Raw genomic sequence first — 17,786 nt, forward strand, 5'->3', positions numbered from 1 at the left:
GAAGTCACACATCACAAAGTAGTTTCTCAGAAAGCTTCTTTCCAGTTTTTCTCTGAGGATATTTTTGCACCATAGCCCTCTATGGGCTTCTAAATAAAACATTGCAAATTCCACAAGAACAGGCTTAGCGAACGGCTTCTTGAGGCGAAAGCTGTAACTCTGTGAGATGAATAAGCAGAACATTAAGCAGTTTCTCAGAACCGTTCTTTCCAGTTTTCATCTGAAGTCATTCCCTAACAGGATTAGGGAAAGACTTATTGAGGGGAAAGCTGTAACTCTGTGAGATGAATTAACAGAACACTAAGCAGTTTCTCAGAAAGCTTCTTTCCAGTTTTCATCTGAGGATATTTCCTTTTTCACCATAGCCCTCCGTGGGCTTCCAAATATCACTTTGCAAATTCCACAAGAACAGTCTTAGCGAAAGGCTTCTTGAGGGTAAAGCTGTAAATCTGTGAGATGATTTCACAGAACACAAAGAAGTTTCTCAGAAAGCTTCTTTCTCTTTGTTATCGGAGGATATTTCTTTGGCCTATAGTCTTCAAAGGGATCTGAAATATCAGTTCTCAGATTCCACAGAAATAAGGCTAGCAAACAGATCCATGAAATACAGCTGTAACTCTGTGAGTGGAAGTCACACATCACAAAGCAGTTTCTCAGGAAGCTTCTTTCCAGTTTTTCTCTGAGGATATTTTGTTTTTCACCATAGCCCTCTATGGGCTTCCAAATATCACCTTGAAAATTCAACAAGAACAGGCTTAGCGAACGGCTTCCTGAGGGGAAAGGTGTAACTCTGAGATGAATAAACAGAACACTAAGCAGTTTCTCAGAAAGCTTCTTTCCAGTTTTCATCTGAGGATATTTCCTTTTTCACCATAGCCCTCCATGGGCTTCCAAATATCACTTTGCAAATTCCACAAGAACTGTCTTAGCGAAAGGTTTCTTGAGCGGAAAGTTGTAACTCTGTGAGATGATTTCACAGAACACAAAGAAGTTTCTCAGAAAGCTTCTTTCTCTTTGTTATAGGAGGATATTTCCTTCGGCCCTAGAGTCTTCAAAGATATATGAAATATCCGTATTCAGTTTCCACAGAAAAAAGGCTAGCAAACAGATCCATGAAATACAGCTGTAACTATGTGAGTGGAAGTCACACATCACAAAGCAGTTTCTCAGAATTCTTTGCTTCAGTTTTTCTCTGAGGGATGTTCTTTTCAGCCATAGCCCTCATAGGCTTCCAAATATCACTTTACTGGGAATTCCACAGAACCTTGAAGCAGGCTGTGGCATGCCCAGAAGGTGGCTGTAACTCTGTAGAGATGAATTAACAGAACACTAAGCAGTTTCTCAGAAGCTTCTTTCCAGTTTTGTCTGAGGATATTTCCTTTTCACCATAGCCCTCGTGACTGAAACATCCTTTACAGATTCCACAAGAACAGTCTTAGTGAAAAGCTTCCTGAAGCTGAAAACTCTGTGAGACCATTTGCAGAACACTGAAGTTTCTCAAGGCTGCTTTCTCTTTGTTATGGGAGGAATATTTCCCAACAGTCCTATAGTCTTCAAAGGAATACAAGAAATATCAATTTAATCAGATTCCACAGAAATAAAGCTACTTAAACAGATCCACAGAAATACATCTGTAACTTCGGTGAGTGGAAGTCCACACATCACAAACAGTTTCTCAAGCTTCTTTCCAGATTTTTTAGAGCCCTATTTTCTTTTATGGCTGTATGGGCTTTTAAAATCTCACCTTACAAATTCCTTAAAACAGGCTTATGAGAAGCGGCTTCTTGAGAAGCTGTAACTCCTGTGAGATGAATTAACAGAACACTAAGCAGTTCTCAGAAATCTTCTTTCCAGTTTCATCTGAGGATATTTCCTTTTCACCGTGGCCTCATGAGCACCCAAATATCACTGAAAATTCCACTAGAACAGTATTAGCGAGAATAATCTTGTAGAAAGCTGTAAATCTGTGAGATTTGTTCACGAACACAAAAGTTTCTTGAAGCTTCTTTTCTCTTTATTATCAGAGGATATTTACTTTGCGGCCTATAATTGCTGGGAATCAGAGCCTCAGGTTCTCAGATTCACAGAAGCCGGGAGGCTGTAAATAGATCCATATTACATCTATATCTGTCAGTGATCACACATGCTAGCGTTTCTCAGGAGAAGCTTCTTTTCCACGGGATTTCTCTGGGGATGATATTTCTTTCACCGTGGCCCTCTATGGGCTTCAAATATCACAGAAAGTGTCAAGTGACAGTCTTGGCGGCAGCCTTGGGGAAAGTTGCCTCTGGATAAACAGAACTTTCAAGCAGTTTCAGAAGCTTCTTTCCGGTTTTATCTGAGGATATTTCGCTTTTACCGCAGCCCTCAAGGGCTTCCAAATATCCCACTTTACATTCCACCAAGAACTGCTCTTAGCGAAATTTCATCATGGAAAGTTTGTAACTCCTGTAGGGATGATTTTCAGAACACAAGAGATTTTTGAAACTTCTTTCAGTTTATTGATAGGAGATATTTCCTTTGCTCCTAAAGGTGCTAAAGGGATCCGGAAATATCAGTTCCTCGAGTTTCACAAAAAATAAGGCTATGAAACAGATCCACGAAATACAGCTGTATCTCTGAGGTACCAAGTACACCTCACGAGGTAGTTTCTCCTACCCTTCCAGTTTTCTGAGGACATTTTTTCTTTTTCACCTGCGCTTTTCTGCCAGGCCCAATATCACCTTGAAAATTCAACAAGGAGCCGGAAGCAGCGGCGGCGGCTGCGGCTGTAACTCTTGTGGGGATGGATTGAGCGCGGCGCTGGGCGGGTTTCTCCAAATCTTTTGCTTGGGTTTCATCCTCCAGGATGTTTCCTTTTGGCGGTATTGCATCTGGCGTGCCAGATAATCACTTTTGCAAATTCCACCGAAACAGTCTTAGCGAAAAGTTTCCCCATGGGAAAACTACTCAACTCTGTGAGATGATTTGCGAACTAAAGATTTCTCAGAAAACTGCTTTCTCTTTATTGTCGGAGGATATTTCTTCCTTCTCGTCTTCAAGGTTCGAAAATATTAGTTCTCAATTCCCAGAGAAGCCGTTAACTAGATCCCTGAAAATACAGCTGTAACTCTGGGAATTGATGCACATCACAAGCAGTTTCTCAGAAAGCTTCCTTCAGTTTTCTCTGAAGATGTTTTGCTTCGCTTGCCGCCGCCTCTATGGAAAGCGCAAATATCACATTGCAATTCACAGAGCAGGAGGTTGTGAACGGCTTCCTAGAAGAACTTTATATCTGTAAGAGATGAATTAACAGAACCTCGCAGTTTCTCAGACAGCATGCCGGTTTCATCTGAAGATATTTCCTTTTTTAACGTAGCCCTCCATGGGCTTCAAAATATCCTTGCAGTTCCCCAAGAAGAGTCTTAGAAAGAGTTTCTTGAGAAATGTAACTCATGAGATGATTTTGCAGAACATAAAGAGAAGTTTCTCAAGGCGCTGCTGCCCTTTGTTGTTATAAAGAGAGATATTTCTTTTGGCCCTATAGTCTTCAAAGCTATCGAAATATCAGTTCTCCAGATTCCATGAAATAAAGCTAGCAAACAGATCCATGAAGTAATCTGGCTGTAACTCTATAAGTGATGCATACAAGGAGGTTTCTCGAAGCTTCTTTTCCAGTTTTGTCATGGATACTGCTTTCACCGCAAGCTCTGGGCTAAATATCATTTGCAAATTCCGCAGAACAGTCTTACGCCGAAAGAGTTTCTGCAGAGAAACATCTCGCGATGAGTAGAACAGAACTAAGCAGTTTCTCAGAAAAGCACCGTTTCATCTGAGTTTTCCGCGCCAAAAGCTAGCCCTACGTGGGTTTCCAAATATCACTTTGCACATTCCACAAGAACACTCTTAGCGAAAACTTCTTGAGGTTAAAGTTGTAACTCTGTGAGATGATTTCACAGAACACAAAGAAGTTTCTCAGAAAGTTCTTTCTCTTTGTTATCGGAGGATATTTCCTTTGGTCCTATAGTCTTCAAAGGGATCCGAAATATCAGTTCTCAGATTGCACAGAAATAAGGCTAGCAAACACATCCACGAAACCCAGCTGTAACTCTGTGAGTGGAAGTCACACATCACAAAGCAGTTTCTCAGAAAGCTTCTTTCCAGTTTTTTTGAGGCTATTTTCCTTTTCACCTTAGCCTTCTATGGGCTTCCAAATATCACTTTGCAAATTCCACAAGACCAGGCTTAGTAAACGGCTTCTTGAGGGGAAAGCTGTAACTCTGTGAGATGATTTAACAGAACCTTAAACAGTTCCTCAGAAAGCTTCTTTCCAGTTGTCCTCTGAGCATATTTCCTTTTTCACCATAGCCCTCCAGGGGTTCCAAATATCAGTTTGCAAATTCCCCAAGAACAGGCTTAGCGCACGGCTTCTTGAGGAGAATGCTGTAACTCTGTGAGATGATATCACAGAACACAAAGAAGTTTCTCAGAAAGCTTCTTTCTCTTTGTTATCGCAGGATATTTCCTTTGGCCCTATAGACTTCAAAAATATCCCAAATATGCGTTCTCAGATTCCACAGAAATAAGGCTAGCAAACAGATCCATGAAATACAGCTGTCACTCTGTGAATGGAAGTCACACATCACAAAGCAGTTTCTCAGAAAGCTTCCTTCCAATTTTTCTCTGAGGATATTTTCTTTTTCACCATAGCCCACTAAGGGCTTCCAATTATCACTTTGCAAATTCCACAAGAACAATCTTAGCGAACGACTTCTTGAGGGGATAGCTGTAACTCTGTGAGATGAATTAACAGAACCTTAAGCAGTTCCTCAGAAAGCTTCTTTCCGGTTTTCCTCTGAGGATATTTCCTTTTTCACCATAGCCCTCCATGGGCTTCTAAATATCACTTTGTAAATTCCAGAAGAACAGTCTTAGTGAAAAGCTTCTTGAGGGGAACGGTGTAACTCTGTGAGATCATTTCTCAGAACACAAAGAAGTTTCTCAGAAAGCTTCTTTCTCTTTGTTATCGGAGGATATTTCCTTGGGCCCTATAGTCTTCAAAGGGACCCGAAATATCAGTTCTCATATTCCACAGAAATAAGGCGAGCAACCGATCCACGAAATACACCTGTAATTCTGTGAGTGGAAGTCACACATCACAAAGCAGTTTCTCAGAAAGCTTCTTTCCAGTTTTTTTGAGGCTATTTTCTTTTCCACCTTAGCCTTCTATGGGCTTCCTAATATCACTTTGCAAATTCCACAAGAACAGGCGTAGGGAAGTGCTTCTTGAGGGGAAACCTGTAACTCTATGAGATGAATTAACAGAACCCTAAACAGTTCCTCAGAAAGCTTCTTTCCAGTTTTCCTCTGAGGATATTTCGTTTTTCACCATAGCCCTCCAGGGCTTCTAAATATCACTTTGCAAATTCCACAAGAACAATCTTAGCGAAAGGCTTCTTGAGGGGAACGCTGTAACTCTTTGAGATGATTTCTCAGAACACAAAGAAGTTTCGCAGAAAGCTTCTTTCTCTTTGTTTACGAAGGTTATTTCCTTTGGCCCTATAATCTTCAAAGGGATCCGAATATCATTTCTCAGATTCCACAGTAATAAGGCGAGCAAACAGATCCGTGAAATACAACTGTAAGTCTGTGAGTGGAAGTCACACATCACAAAGCACTTTCTCAGAAAGCTTCTTTCCAGTTTTTCTCTGAGGATATCTTCTTTTTCAACGTAGCCCTCTATGGGCTTCCAAATATCACTTTGCAAATTCCACAAGAATAGCCTTAGCAAACGGCTTCTTGAGGAGAAAGCTGTAACTCTGTGAGATGATTTCACAGAACACAAAGAAGTTTCTCAGAAAGCTTCTTTCTCTTTGTACTCGGAGGATATTTCCTTTGGCCCTATAGACTTCAAAGATATCCCAAATATCCGTTCTCAGATTCTACAAAAATAAGGCTAGAAAACAGATCCATGACATACAGCTGTCCTCTGTGGTGATCACATCACAAAGAGTCTCAAGCTTCCTTCAGTATTTCTCTGAGGATATTTTCCTTTTCACCATAGTCCACTAAGGGCTTCCAAATATCACTTTGAAAATTACACAAGAACAATCTTAGCGAACGGCTTCTTAAGGGGATAGCTGTTACTCTGTGAGATGAATTAACAGAACACTAAGCAGTTCCTCAGAAAGTTTCTTTCCAGTTTTCCTCTGAGAATATTTCCTTTTTCACCGTAGCCCTCCATGGGCTTGCAAATATCACTTTGCAAATTCCACAAGAACAGGCTTAGCGAATGGCTTCTTGAGGAGAAAGCTGTAACTCTGTGAGATGAATTAACAGAACACTACGCAGTTTCTCAGAAGCTTCTTGCCAGTTTTCATCTGAGGTGAATTTCTTTTTCATCATAGCCCCCCATGGGCCTCCAAGTATCACTTTGCAAATTGCACAAGAACAGAATTAGCGAAAGGCTTCTTGTGGGGAAAGCTGTATCTCTGTGAGATGATTTCACAGAACACAAAGAAGTTTCTCAGAAAGCTTCTTTCTCTTTGTTATCGGAGGATATTTCCTTGTGGCCTATAATCTTCAAAGGGATCCGAAATATCAGTTCTCAGATTCCCACAGAAATAAGGCTAACAAACAGATCCACAGAAATACAGCTGTAACTCTGTGAGTGGAAGTCACACATCTAAGCAGTTTCTCAGGAAGCTTCTTTTCCCGTTTTTCTCTGAGGATATTTTCTTTTCTGCATAGCCCTCCATGGGCTTCAAATATCACTTTACCAAATTCCACAAGAACAGAAGTTAAAGGGAAAGACATGTTAAGGGGAAGCTGCCAACTCCTGTGAGATAGAATTAAACAGGAACACTAAGCGAAGTTTTATGAAAGCTTCTTTCAGTTTTTCATCTGTGGTGTTTCCTTTTCACCATAGCCTTCCATGGGCTTCCATCACTTTGCTGGAATTCCACAAGAACTGTGCTTGAAAGGTTTCTTGGCGGAAAGTTCCTAACTCTGTGTGAATGATTTCACAGAACACAAAGAAATTTTCTCAGAATGCTTCTTTCTCTTTGTTATAGGAGGATATTTCCTTTGGCCCTAGAGTCTTCAAAGATATATGAAATATCCGTATTCAGTTTCCACAGAAAAAAGGCTAGCAAACAGATCCATGAAGCCACAGCTGTAACTGGCAGAGTGGAAGTCACATGCAAAAGCAGTGCACTCAGAATTCTTTCTTCAGTTTTCTCTGAGGATATTTTCTTTTAGCCCTTAGCCCTCTATGAAGCTGAAATATCACTTGCAAATTCCACAAGAACGGAAGCGAGCGGCTTCTTGAGGGAAACTCTTAACTCTGTAGAGATGAATTAACAGAACACTAAGCAGTTTTCTCAAATCTTCTTTCCAGTTTTCTCTGAAGGTATTTCCTTTTTCACCATCGCCCTCCATGGGCTTCCAAATATCACATTGCAAATTCCACAAGAACAGTCTTAGCGAAAGTCTTCTTGAGGGGAAAGCTGTAACTCTGTGAGATGAATTAACAGAACACTAAGCAGTTCCTCAGAAAGCTTCTTTCCAGTTTTTTCTGAGGCTATTTTCTTTTTCACCACAGCCCTCTAAGGGCTTCCAAATATCACTTTGCAAATTCCACAAGAACAGGCTTAGCGAACGGCCTCTTGAAGGGAAAGCTGTAACTCTGTGAGATGAATTAACAGAAAACTAAGCAGTTCCTCAGAAAGCTTTTTTCCAGTTTTCATCTGAGGATATTTCCTTTTTCACCACAACCCTCCATGGGTTTCCAAATACAACTTTGCAAATTCCACAAGAACAGATGTAGCGAAAGCCTTCTTGTGGGGAAAGCTGTAACTCTGTGAGATGATATCACAGAACACAAAGAAGTTTCTCAGAAAGCTTCTTTCTCTTTGTTATCAGAGGATATTTCCTTTGGCCCTATACTCATCAAAGGGATCCGAAATATAAGTTCTCAGATTAGACAGAAATAAGGCTAGCAAACAGATCCATGAAACACAGCTGTAATACTCTGGTGAGTCACACATCACAAAGCAGTTTCTCAAGCTTCTTTCCAGTTTTCTCTGAGGATATTTCTTTTACCACCAGCCCTCTATGGGCTTCAAAATATCATTTTGCAAAATTCCACAAGAACAGGCTATGCAAAGCTTCTTGAGGGACAGCAACTCTGTGAGATGGATTATCAGAACTAAGCGAAAGGTTTCTCCACAAAGCCTAACTCCAGTTTCATCTGAGGATATTTCGCGCTTTTCTCCATAGTCCTCCGTGGTCTTCCAAATATCTTTACAAATTCCCAGAGAGTCTTAGCGAAAGCTTCTTGAGGGGAAAGCTAACTCAAATTGAGATGATTTCACAGAACACGAAAGGTTCTCGAAGAAGTTTCTTTCTCTTTGTGATCCGGAGGATATTTCCTTGGCCTATAGTCTTCAAAGGGATCTGAAATATCAGTTCTCAGATTCCAGAGAAATAAAAGGCCAGCAAAACAGATCCACAGGAAATATAGCTATAATTCTGTGAGTGGAAGTCACACATCACAGAAACAGTTTCTCAAGAAAGCTTCTTTCCACTTTTTCTGAAGCTATTTTTCCTTTCACCACAACCCTCTAAGGCCTTCAAATATCAATTTGCAAATTCCACAAGAACGGAAGCAGCGGAACGAGCTGTGAGGGGAAAGCTGAAACTCTGCGAGATGATTTCACAGAACACAAAGATGTTTCTCAGAAAGCTTCTTTGTCTTTGTTATCGGAGGATATTTCCTTTTGCCCAATAGATTTCAAAGAAATCCAAAATATCCGTTCTCAGGTTCTGAAATAAGGCTATGAAACAGATCCATTAAATGCAGCTGTAATTCTGGCGGTGGAAGTCACACATCACAAGCAGTTTCTCAGCTTCTTTTCCGTTTGTCATCGAGGATATTTCCTTTCACCATAGCCCTCCGTGGGCTTCCAAATATCACTGTGCAAATTCCACAAGAAGAGTCTTAGCCGAAAGGCTTCTTGAGGGGCGCTGTAACTCTGTGAGATGATTCCACAGAACCTTAAAGTTTGTGAAAAAGATTCTTTCTCTTTGTTATCTTAGGATATTTCCTTTTCCCTATAGCCTTCAAAGGGATCCGAAATATCCAAAGTTCTCAGGAATTCACAGGAAATAAGGCTAGCAGATCCCTTGAAATGCAAGCTTTCACTCTGTAGTGGATGTCACACATCACAAATCAGTTTTCTCAGAAACCTTCTTTCCAGTTTTTACTCTGAGGATACTTTCTTTTTTCACCATAGCCCTCTAAGGGCTTCAAATATCACTTTGCAAATTCCAGAAGAACAGGCTTAGCGAACGGCTTCTTGAGGGGAAAGCTGTAACTCCGTGAGATGAATTAACAGAACACTAAGCAGTTCCTCAGAAAGCTTCATTCCCGTATTCCTCTGAGGATATTTCCTTTTTCACCGTAGCCCTCCATGGGCTTCCAAATATCACTTTGCAAATTCCACAAGAACATTCTTAGCGAAAGTCTTCTTGAGTGGAAAGCTGTAACTCTGTGAGATGATTTCACAGAACACAAAGAAGTTTCTCAGAAAGCTTCTTTCTCTTTGTTATGGAGTATATTTCCTATCGGCCTATAGGGTACAAAGGGATCCGAAATATCAGTCCTCAGATTCCTCAGAAATAAGGATAGCAAACAGACACATGAAATACAGCTGTAACTCTGTGAGTGGAAGTCACGCATCACAAAGCAGTTTCTCAGAAAGCTTATTTCCAGTTTTTCTCGGAGGATATTTTCTTTTTCACCATAGCCCTCTATGGGCTTCCAAATATCAGTTTGCAAATTCAACAAGAACAGTCTTAGCGAAAGGCTTCCTGAGGGGAAAGCTGTAACTCTGTGAGATCATTTCACAGAACACAAAGGAGATTCTCAGAGAGCATATTTCTCTTTGTTATCGTAGGATATTTCCTTTGGCCCTATAGTCTTCAAAGGTGTCAGAAATATCAGTTCTCAGATTTCACAGAAATAAGGCTAGCAACCAGTTAAACAAAATACAGCTGTAACTCTGTGAGTGGAAGTCACACATCACAAAGCAGTTTCTCAGAAAGCTTCTATCCAGTTTTTCTCTGAGGATACTTTCTTTTTCACCATAGCCCTCTATGGGCTTCCAAATATCACTTTGCATATTCCACAAGAACAGGCTTAGCGAACGGCTACTTGAGGGGAAAGCTGTAACTCTGTGAGATGAATTAAGAGAACAATAAGCAGCTTCTCAGAAAGCTTCTTTACAGTTTTCATCTGAGGATACTTCCTTTTTTACCATAGCCACAGAGACTGAAATATCACTTGAAAATTCACAAGAACAGTCTTAGCGAAAAGGTTTCTTGAGGGGCTGTAACTCTGTGAGATGATTTCAAAGAACACAAAGAAGTTTCTCAGAAAGCTTCTTTCTCTTTGTTATCGGAGGATATTTCCTCTGTCCGTAGTGTCTTCAAAGATATCCGAAATATCCGTTCTCAGATTCCACAGAAATAAGGATTACAAACAGATCCATGCAATACAGCTGTAACTCTGTGAGTGGAAATACACATCATAAAGCAGTTTCTCAGAAAGCTTCTTTCCAGTTTTCTCTGAGGATATTTTTCTTTTTCAACATAGCCCTCTAGAGCTGAAATATCACTTTGCAAATTCCACAAGAACAGGCTTAGCGAACTGGCTTCTTGAAATGGCTAATAACTCTGTGAGATGATTTAACAGAACACTAAGCATTTTCTCAGAAAGCTTCTTTCCAGTTTTCATCTGAGGATATTTCTTTTCACTATAGCCCTCCGTGTGGTTCAAATATCACTTTGGAAATTCCACAAGAAAATTATAGCTAAAAGGCTTCCTAGCAAGGAAAGCTGTAACTCTGTGCGATGATTCACACAGAACACAAAGGAGTTTGTCATAAAGATTCTTTCTCTTTGTTATCTTAGGATACTTCCTTTTCCCTATAGCCTTCAAAGGGATCCGAAATATCAGTTCTCAGATTTCACAGAAATGAGGCTACCAAACAGATCCACGAAATACAGCTGTCACTCTATAAGTGGAAGTCACACATCACAAATCAGTATCTCAGAAAGCTTCTTTCAGTTTTTACTCTGAGGATATTTTCTTTTTCACCATAGCCCTCTAAGGGCTTCCAAATATCACTTTGCAAATTCCAGAAGAACAGGCTTATCGAACGGCTTCTTGAGGGGAAAGCTGTAACTCCGTGAGATGTATTAACAGAACACTAAGCAGTTCCTCAGAAAGCTTCTTTCCCGTTTTCCTCTGAGGATATTTCCTTTTTCAACATAGCCCTCCATGGGCTTCCAAATATCACTTTGCAAATTCCACAAGAACAGTCTTAGCGAAAGGCTTCTTGAGGGGAATGCTGTAACTCTGTGAGATGATTTCACAGAACACAAAGAAGTTTCTCAGAAAGCTTCTGTCTCTTTGTTATCGGAGGATATTTCCTTTGGTCCTATAGTCTTCAAAGGGATCCGAAATATCAGTTCTCAGATTCCAGAGAAATAAGGCTAGCAAACAGATCCACGAAATACAGCTGTAATTGTGTGAGTGGAAGTCACACATCACAAAGCAGTTTCTCAGAAAGCTTCTTTCCAGTTTTTTCTGAAGCCATTTTCTTTTTCACCACAGCCCTCTATAGCCTTCCAAATATCACTTTGCAAATTCCACAAGAACAGGCTTAGCGAACGGCTTCTTGAGGGGAAAGATGTAACTCTGTCAGATGAATTAACGGAACACTAAGCAGTTCCTCAGAAAGCTTCTATCCAGTTTTCATCTGAGTATATTTCCTTTTTCAGCATAGCGCTCCATGGGCTTCCAAATATCACTTTTCAAATTCAACAAGAACAGTCTTAGCCAAAGGTTTCTTGAGGGGAATGCTGTAACTCTGTGAGATGATTTCACAGAACACAAAGTAGTTTCTCAGAAAGCTTCTTTCTCTTTGTTATCGGAAGATGTTTCCTTTGGCCCTATAGTCTTCAAAGGGATCCGAAATATCAGTTCTCAGATTCCACCGAAATAAGGCTAGCAAACAGATCCATGAAGTACAGCTGTAACTCTGTGAGTGGAAGTCACACATCACAAAGCAGTTTCTCAGAAAACTTCTCTCCCGGTTTTCTCTGAGGATATTTCCTTTTTCACCAAAGCCCTCTATGGGCTTCCAAATATCAGTTTGCAAATTCCACAAGAACAGTCTTAGGGAAAGGCTTCCTGAGGGGAAAGCTGTAACTCTGTGAGATGATTTCACAGAACACAAAGAAGTTTGTCAGAGAGGTTATTTCACTTTTTTATCGGACGATATTTCCTTTGGACCTATAGTGTTCAAAGGGTCCGAAATATCCGTTCTCCGATTCCACAGGTATAAGGCTAGCAAACAGACCCATGAAATACTGCTGTCACTCTGTGAGTGGAAGTCACACATCACAAAGCAGTTTCTCAGAAAGCTTCCCTCCAGTTTTTCTCTGAGGATACTTTCTTTTTCACCATAGCCCTCTATGGGCTTCCAAATATCACTTTGCAAATTCCACAAGAACAGGCTTAGCGAATGGCTTCTTGAGGGGAAAGCTGTAACTCTGTGAGACGAATTAACAGAACAATAAGCAGTTTCTCAGAAAGCTTCTTTGCAGTTTTCATCTGAGGATATTTCCTTTTTCACCATAGCCCCCCAGGGGCTTCGAAAGATCACTTTGCAAATTCCACAAGAACAGTCTTAGCGAAAGGTTTCTTGAGGGGAAAGCTGTAACTCTGTGAGATGATTTCACAGAACACAAAGAAGTTTCTCAGAAAGCTTCTTTCTCTTTGATATCGGAGGATATTTCCTTTGTCCCTAGAGTCTTCAAAGATATCCGAAATATCCATTCACAGATTCCACAGAAATAAGAAATACAAACAGATCCATGCAATATAGCTGTAACTCTCTGAGTGGAAGTCACACATCACAAAGCAGTTTCTCAGAAAGCTTCTTTCCAGTTTTTCTCTGAGGATATTTTCTTTTTCACCATAGCCGTCTATGGGCTTCCAAATATCACTTTGCAAATTCCACAAGAACAGGCTTAGCGAACGGCTTCTTGAGGGGAAAGCTGTAACTCTGTGAGATGAATTAACAGAACACTAAGCAGTTTCTCAGAAACCTTCTTTCCAGTTTTCATCTGAGGATATTTCCTTTTCACCATAGCCCTCCGTGGGCTTCCAAATATCACTGTGCAAATTCCACAAGAAGAGTCGTAGCGAAAGGCTTCTTGAGGGGGAAGCTGTAATTCTGTGAGATGATTTTACAGAACCCAAAGAAGTTTGTCAAAAAGATTCTTTCTCTTTGTTATCTTACGATATTTCCTTTTTCCTATACCCTTCAAAGGGATACGAAATATTAGTTCTCAGATTTCACAGACATAAGGCTAGCAAACAGATCCACGAAATACAGCTGTCACTCTGTAAGTGGATGTCACACATCACAAATCAGTTTCTCAGAAAGCTTCTTTCCAGTTTTACTCTGAGGATATTTTCTTTTTCACCATAGCCCTCTAAGAGCTTCCAAATATCACTTTGCAAATTCCACAAGAACAGGCTTATCGAACGGCTTCTTGAGGGGAAAGCTGTAACTCCGTGAGATGAAGTAACAGAACACTAAGCAGTTCCTCAGAAAGCTTCTTTCACGTTTTCCTCTGAGGATATTTCCTTTTTCACCATAGCCCTCCATGGGCTTCCAAATATCACTTTGCAAATTCCACAAGAACAGTCTTAGTGAAAGGCTTCTTGAGGGGAAAGCTGTAACTCTGTGAGATGATTTCACAGAACACAAAGAAGTTTCTCAAAAAGCTTGTTTCTCTTTGTTATGGAGGATATTTCCTTTGGCCTTGTAGTGTTCAAAGGGATCCGAAATATCAGTCCTCAGATTCCACAGATATAAGGCTAGCAAACAGACCCATGAAATACAGCTGTCACTCTGTGAGTGGAAGTCACACATCACAAAGCAGTTTCTCTGAAAGCATCTTTCCAGTGTTTCTCTGAGGATATTTTCTTTTTCACCATAGCCCTCCATGGGCTTCCAAATATCACTTTGCAAATTCCACAAGAACAGGCTTAGGGAACGGATTCTTGAGGGGAATGCTGTAACTCTGTGAGATGAATTAACAGAACACTAAGCCTTTCCTCAGAAAGCTTCTTTCCAGTTTTCCTCTGAGGATATTTCCTTTTTTACCATAGCCCTCCATGGGCTTCCAAATATCACTTTGCAAATTCCACAAGAACAGTCTTAGCGAAAGATTTCTTGAGGGGAAATCTGTAATTCTGTGAGATGATTTCACAGAACACAACGAAGTTTCTCAGAAAGCTTCTTTTTCTCTTGCTGTTATCGGAGGATATTTTCTTTGGCCCTAGACTCTTCAATGATATCCGAAATATCCGTTCTCAGATTCCACAGAAATAAGGCTAGCAAACAGATCCACGAAATACAGCTGTAATTCTGTGAGTGGAAGTCACACATGACAAAGCCGTTTCTCAGAAAACTTCTTTCCAGTTTTTTCTGAGGCTATTTTCTTTTTCACCAGAGCCCTCTATGGCCTTCCAAATATCACTTTGCAAATTCCAGAAGAACAGGCTTAGCGAACGGCTTCTTGAGGGGAAAGCTGTAACTCTGTGAGATGAATTACCAGAACACTAAGCAGTTTCTCAAAAAGCTTCTTTCCAGTTTTCATCTCAGTATATTTCCTTTTTAACCATAGCCCTCCATGGACTTTCAAATATCACTTTGCAAATTCCACAAGAAGAGTCTTAGGGAAAAGCTTCTTGAGGGGAAAGCTGTAACTCTGTGATATGATTTCACAAAACACAATGAAGTTTCTCAGAAAGCTTCTTTCTATTTCTTATCGAGGACATTTCCTTTGGCCCTATAGCCTTCAAAGATATCCAAAATATCCGTTCTTAGATTCCACAGAAATAAAATTTCAACAAACAGATCGAAATACATATGTAACTCTGTGAGTGGAAGTCACATCACAAAAGCAGTTTCTCAAGCTTCTTTCCGGTTTCTCTGGATAAGCTTCTTTTTCACCGGAGATCTCTATGGACTTGCAAATATCACCTTGAAAATTCCATAAGAACAGGGTTAGCGAAACGCTTCTTGAGGGGAAAGCTGTAACTCTGTGAGATGAATTAACAGAACACTAAGCAGTTTCTCAGAATGCTTCTTTCAGTTTTCACCTGAGGATGTTTCCTTTTCTGCCATCCGCTGGGCTTCAAAATATCACTTTCGCGAGTTGCACAAAACGATCGCCGAAAGAGCTTCTTGAAGATATACTGGAGTCTGTGAGACGTTCTGAATCACAAAGAAGTTTGCAGAAGCTTCTTTCTCTTTGTTATTGGAGGATATTTCCTTTGGCCCTGTACCCTTCAAAGGGATCCGAAATGTCAGTTCTCAGATTCCACAGAAACAAGGCTGGCAAACAGATACATGAAATACAGCTGTCACTCTGTGAGTGGAAATCACACATCACTAAGCAGTTTCTCAGAAAGCTTCTTTCCAGATTTCATCAGAGGAGATTTCCTTTTCACCCATAGCCCTCTATGGGCCTCAAATATCACTTTGCCAATTCCAGAACTGTCTTAGCGAAGGCTTCTTGAGGGAAAGCTGTATCTCTGTGAGATGATTTCACAGAACACAAAGTTTCTCAGAAAGCTTCTTTCTCTTTGTTATCGGCGGAGGATATTTTCTTTATTTCTCAGACTTCAAGGTATCCCAAATATCCGTTCTCAGATTCCACAGAAATAAGGGTAGCAACCAGATCCATGAAATACTGCTGTCACTCTGTGAGTGGAAGTCTCACATCACAAAGCAGTTTCTCAAAAAGCTTCTTTCCAGTTTTCTCTGAGGGACTCCTTCTTTTCACCATATGCCACTATGGGCTTCCAAAATATCCTTTGGAAATTCCACAAGAACAGGCTTAGCAGGCGGCTTCTTTGGGGAACGCTGTAACTCTGAGATGATTAACAGAACACTAAGGGAGTTCCTCCAGAAGTTTCTTTCCACTTTTCCTCTGAGATATTTCGTTTTCACCATAGCCCTCCATGGGTTTCCAAAATATCACTTTGCAAATTCCACCAAGAACAGTCGAAAGTGAATGAAAGCTGCTTGTGGAGAGAAACACAACTCTGTGAAATGATTTCACAGAACACAAAGAGAAGTTTCTTTCTCTTTATGTAATCAGATGTATTTCGCTGCCCCTATAGACTTCAAAGATATCCCCAATACCCGTTCTCAGATTCCACAGAAATAAGGCTAGCAACCAGATCCATGAAATACAGCTATCACTCTGTGACTGGAAGTCACACATCACAAAGCACTTTCTCAGAAAGTTTCTTTCCAGTTTTTCTCTGAGGATTTTTTCTTTTCACCATAGACCACTATAGGCTTCCAAATATCACTTTGTAAATTCCACAAGAACAGTCTTAGCGAAAGGTTTCTTGAGGGGAAATCTGTAACTCTATGATATGATTTCATAGAATACAAAGAACTTTCTCCAAAAGCTCCTTTCTCTTTCTTATCGGGGGATATTTCCTTTGGCCCTATAGTCTTCAAAGGGATCTGAAATATCAGTTCCCAGATTCCATAGAAATAACGATAGAAAATAGATCCACGAAATACAGCTGTAACTCTGTGAGTGGAAGTCACACATCACAAAGTAGTTTCTCAGAAAGGTTCTTTCCGGTTTTTCTCTGAGGATATTTTCTTTTTCACCATAGCCGTCCATGGGCTTCCAAATATCTCATTACCAAATTCCACAAGGGTAGGGTTAGCGAACTTGGCTTTGAAATGAAACTCTGTGAGATGAATTAACAGAACACTAAACAGTTTCTCAGAAAGCTTTCTTCCAGTTTTCATCTGAAGATATCTCCTTTTTCACCGAAGCCCTCCATGGGCTTCCAAATATCTCTTTGCAAATTCCACAAGAACAGTCTTAGCGAAAGACCTCTTGAGGGGAAAGCTGTAATTCTGTGAGATCATTTCACAAAACACAGAGAAGTTTCTCAGAAAGCTTCTTTCTCTTTGTTATCGGAGGATATTTCCTTTGGCCCTATAGTCTTCAAAGGGATCCGAAATATCAGTTCCCAGATTCCACAGAAATAAAGACAGCAAACAGATCCACGAAATACAGCTGTAACTCTGTGAGTGGAATTCACACATCAGAAAGAAGTTTCTCAGAAAGTTTCTTTCCAGTTTTTCTCTGAGGATATTTTCTTTTTCACCATAGCCGTGTATGGGTTTCCAAATATCTCATTGCAAATTCCACAAGAACAGGTTAGCGAACGGCTTCTTGAGGAGAAAGCTGAAACTCTGTGAGATGAATTAACAGAACACTAAGCAGTTTCTCAGAAAGCATCTTTCCAGTTTTCATCTGAAGATATTTCCTTTTTCACCATAGCCCTCCATGGGCTTCCAAATATCACTTTTCAAATTCCAGAAGAACAGCCTTAGCGAAAGGCTACTTGGGGGGAAAGCTGTAACTCTATGAGATGATTTCACAGAACAGAAAGAGTTTCTCAGAGAGATTCTTTCTGCTTGTTATCGGAGGATATTTCCTTTGGCCCTTCAGGCCTCAAAGGGATCTGAAATATCAGTTCTCAGATTCCACAGAAATAAGGCTAGCAAACAGATCCACGAAATACAGCTGTATCTCTGTGAGTGGAAGTCACATATCACAAAGCAGTTTCTCAGAAAGCTTCTTTCCGGTTTTTCTGTGAGGATATTTTCTTTTTCTCCGTA

The 17,786-nt window shown here is 40.4% G+C and overlaps 1 pseudogene; it reads right to left on the reverse strand.

Moving 5' to 3' along the window:
• Window positions 1–2,732: 2,732 nt before the first annotated feature.
• LOC116273169 lies at window positions 2,733–14,355 on the reverse strand (annotated as a pseudogene).
• Between the last annotated feature and the right edge of the window lie 3,431 nt (window positions 14,356–17,786).

Source organism: Papio anubis, unplaced genomic scaffold (genome assembly GCF_008728515.1).
Source record: "Papio anubis isolate 15944 unplaced genomic scaffold, Panubis1.0 scaffold422, whole genome shotgun sequence".
NCBI classification, from domain to species: Eukaryota; Metazoa; Chordata; class Mammalia; order Primates; family Cercopithecidae; genus Papio; species Papio anubis.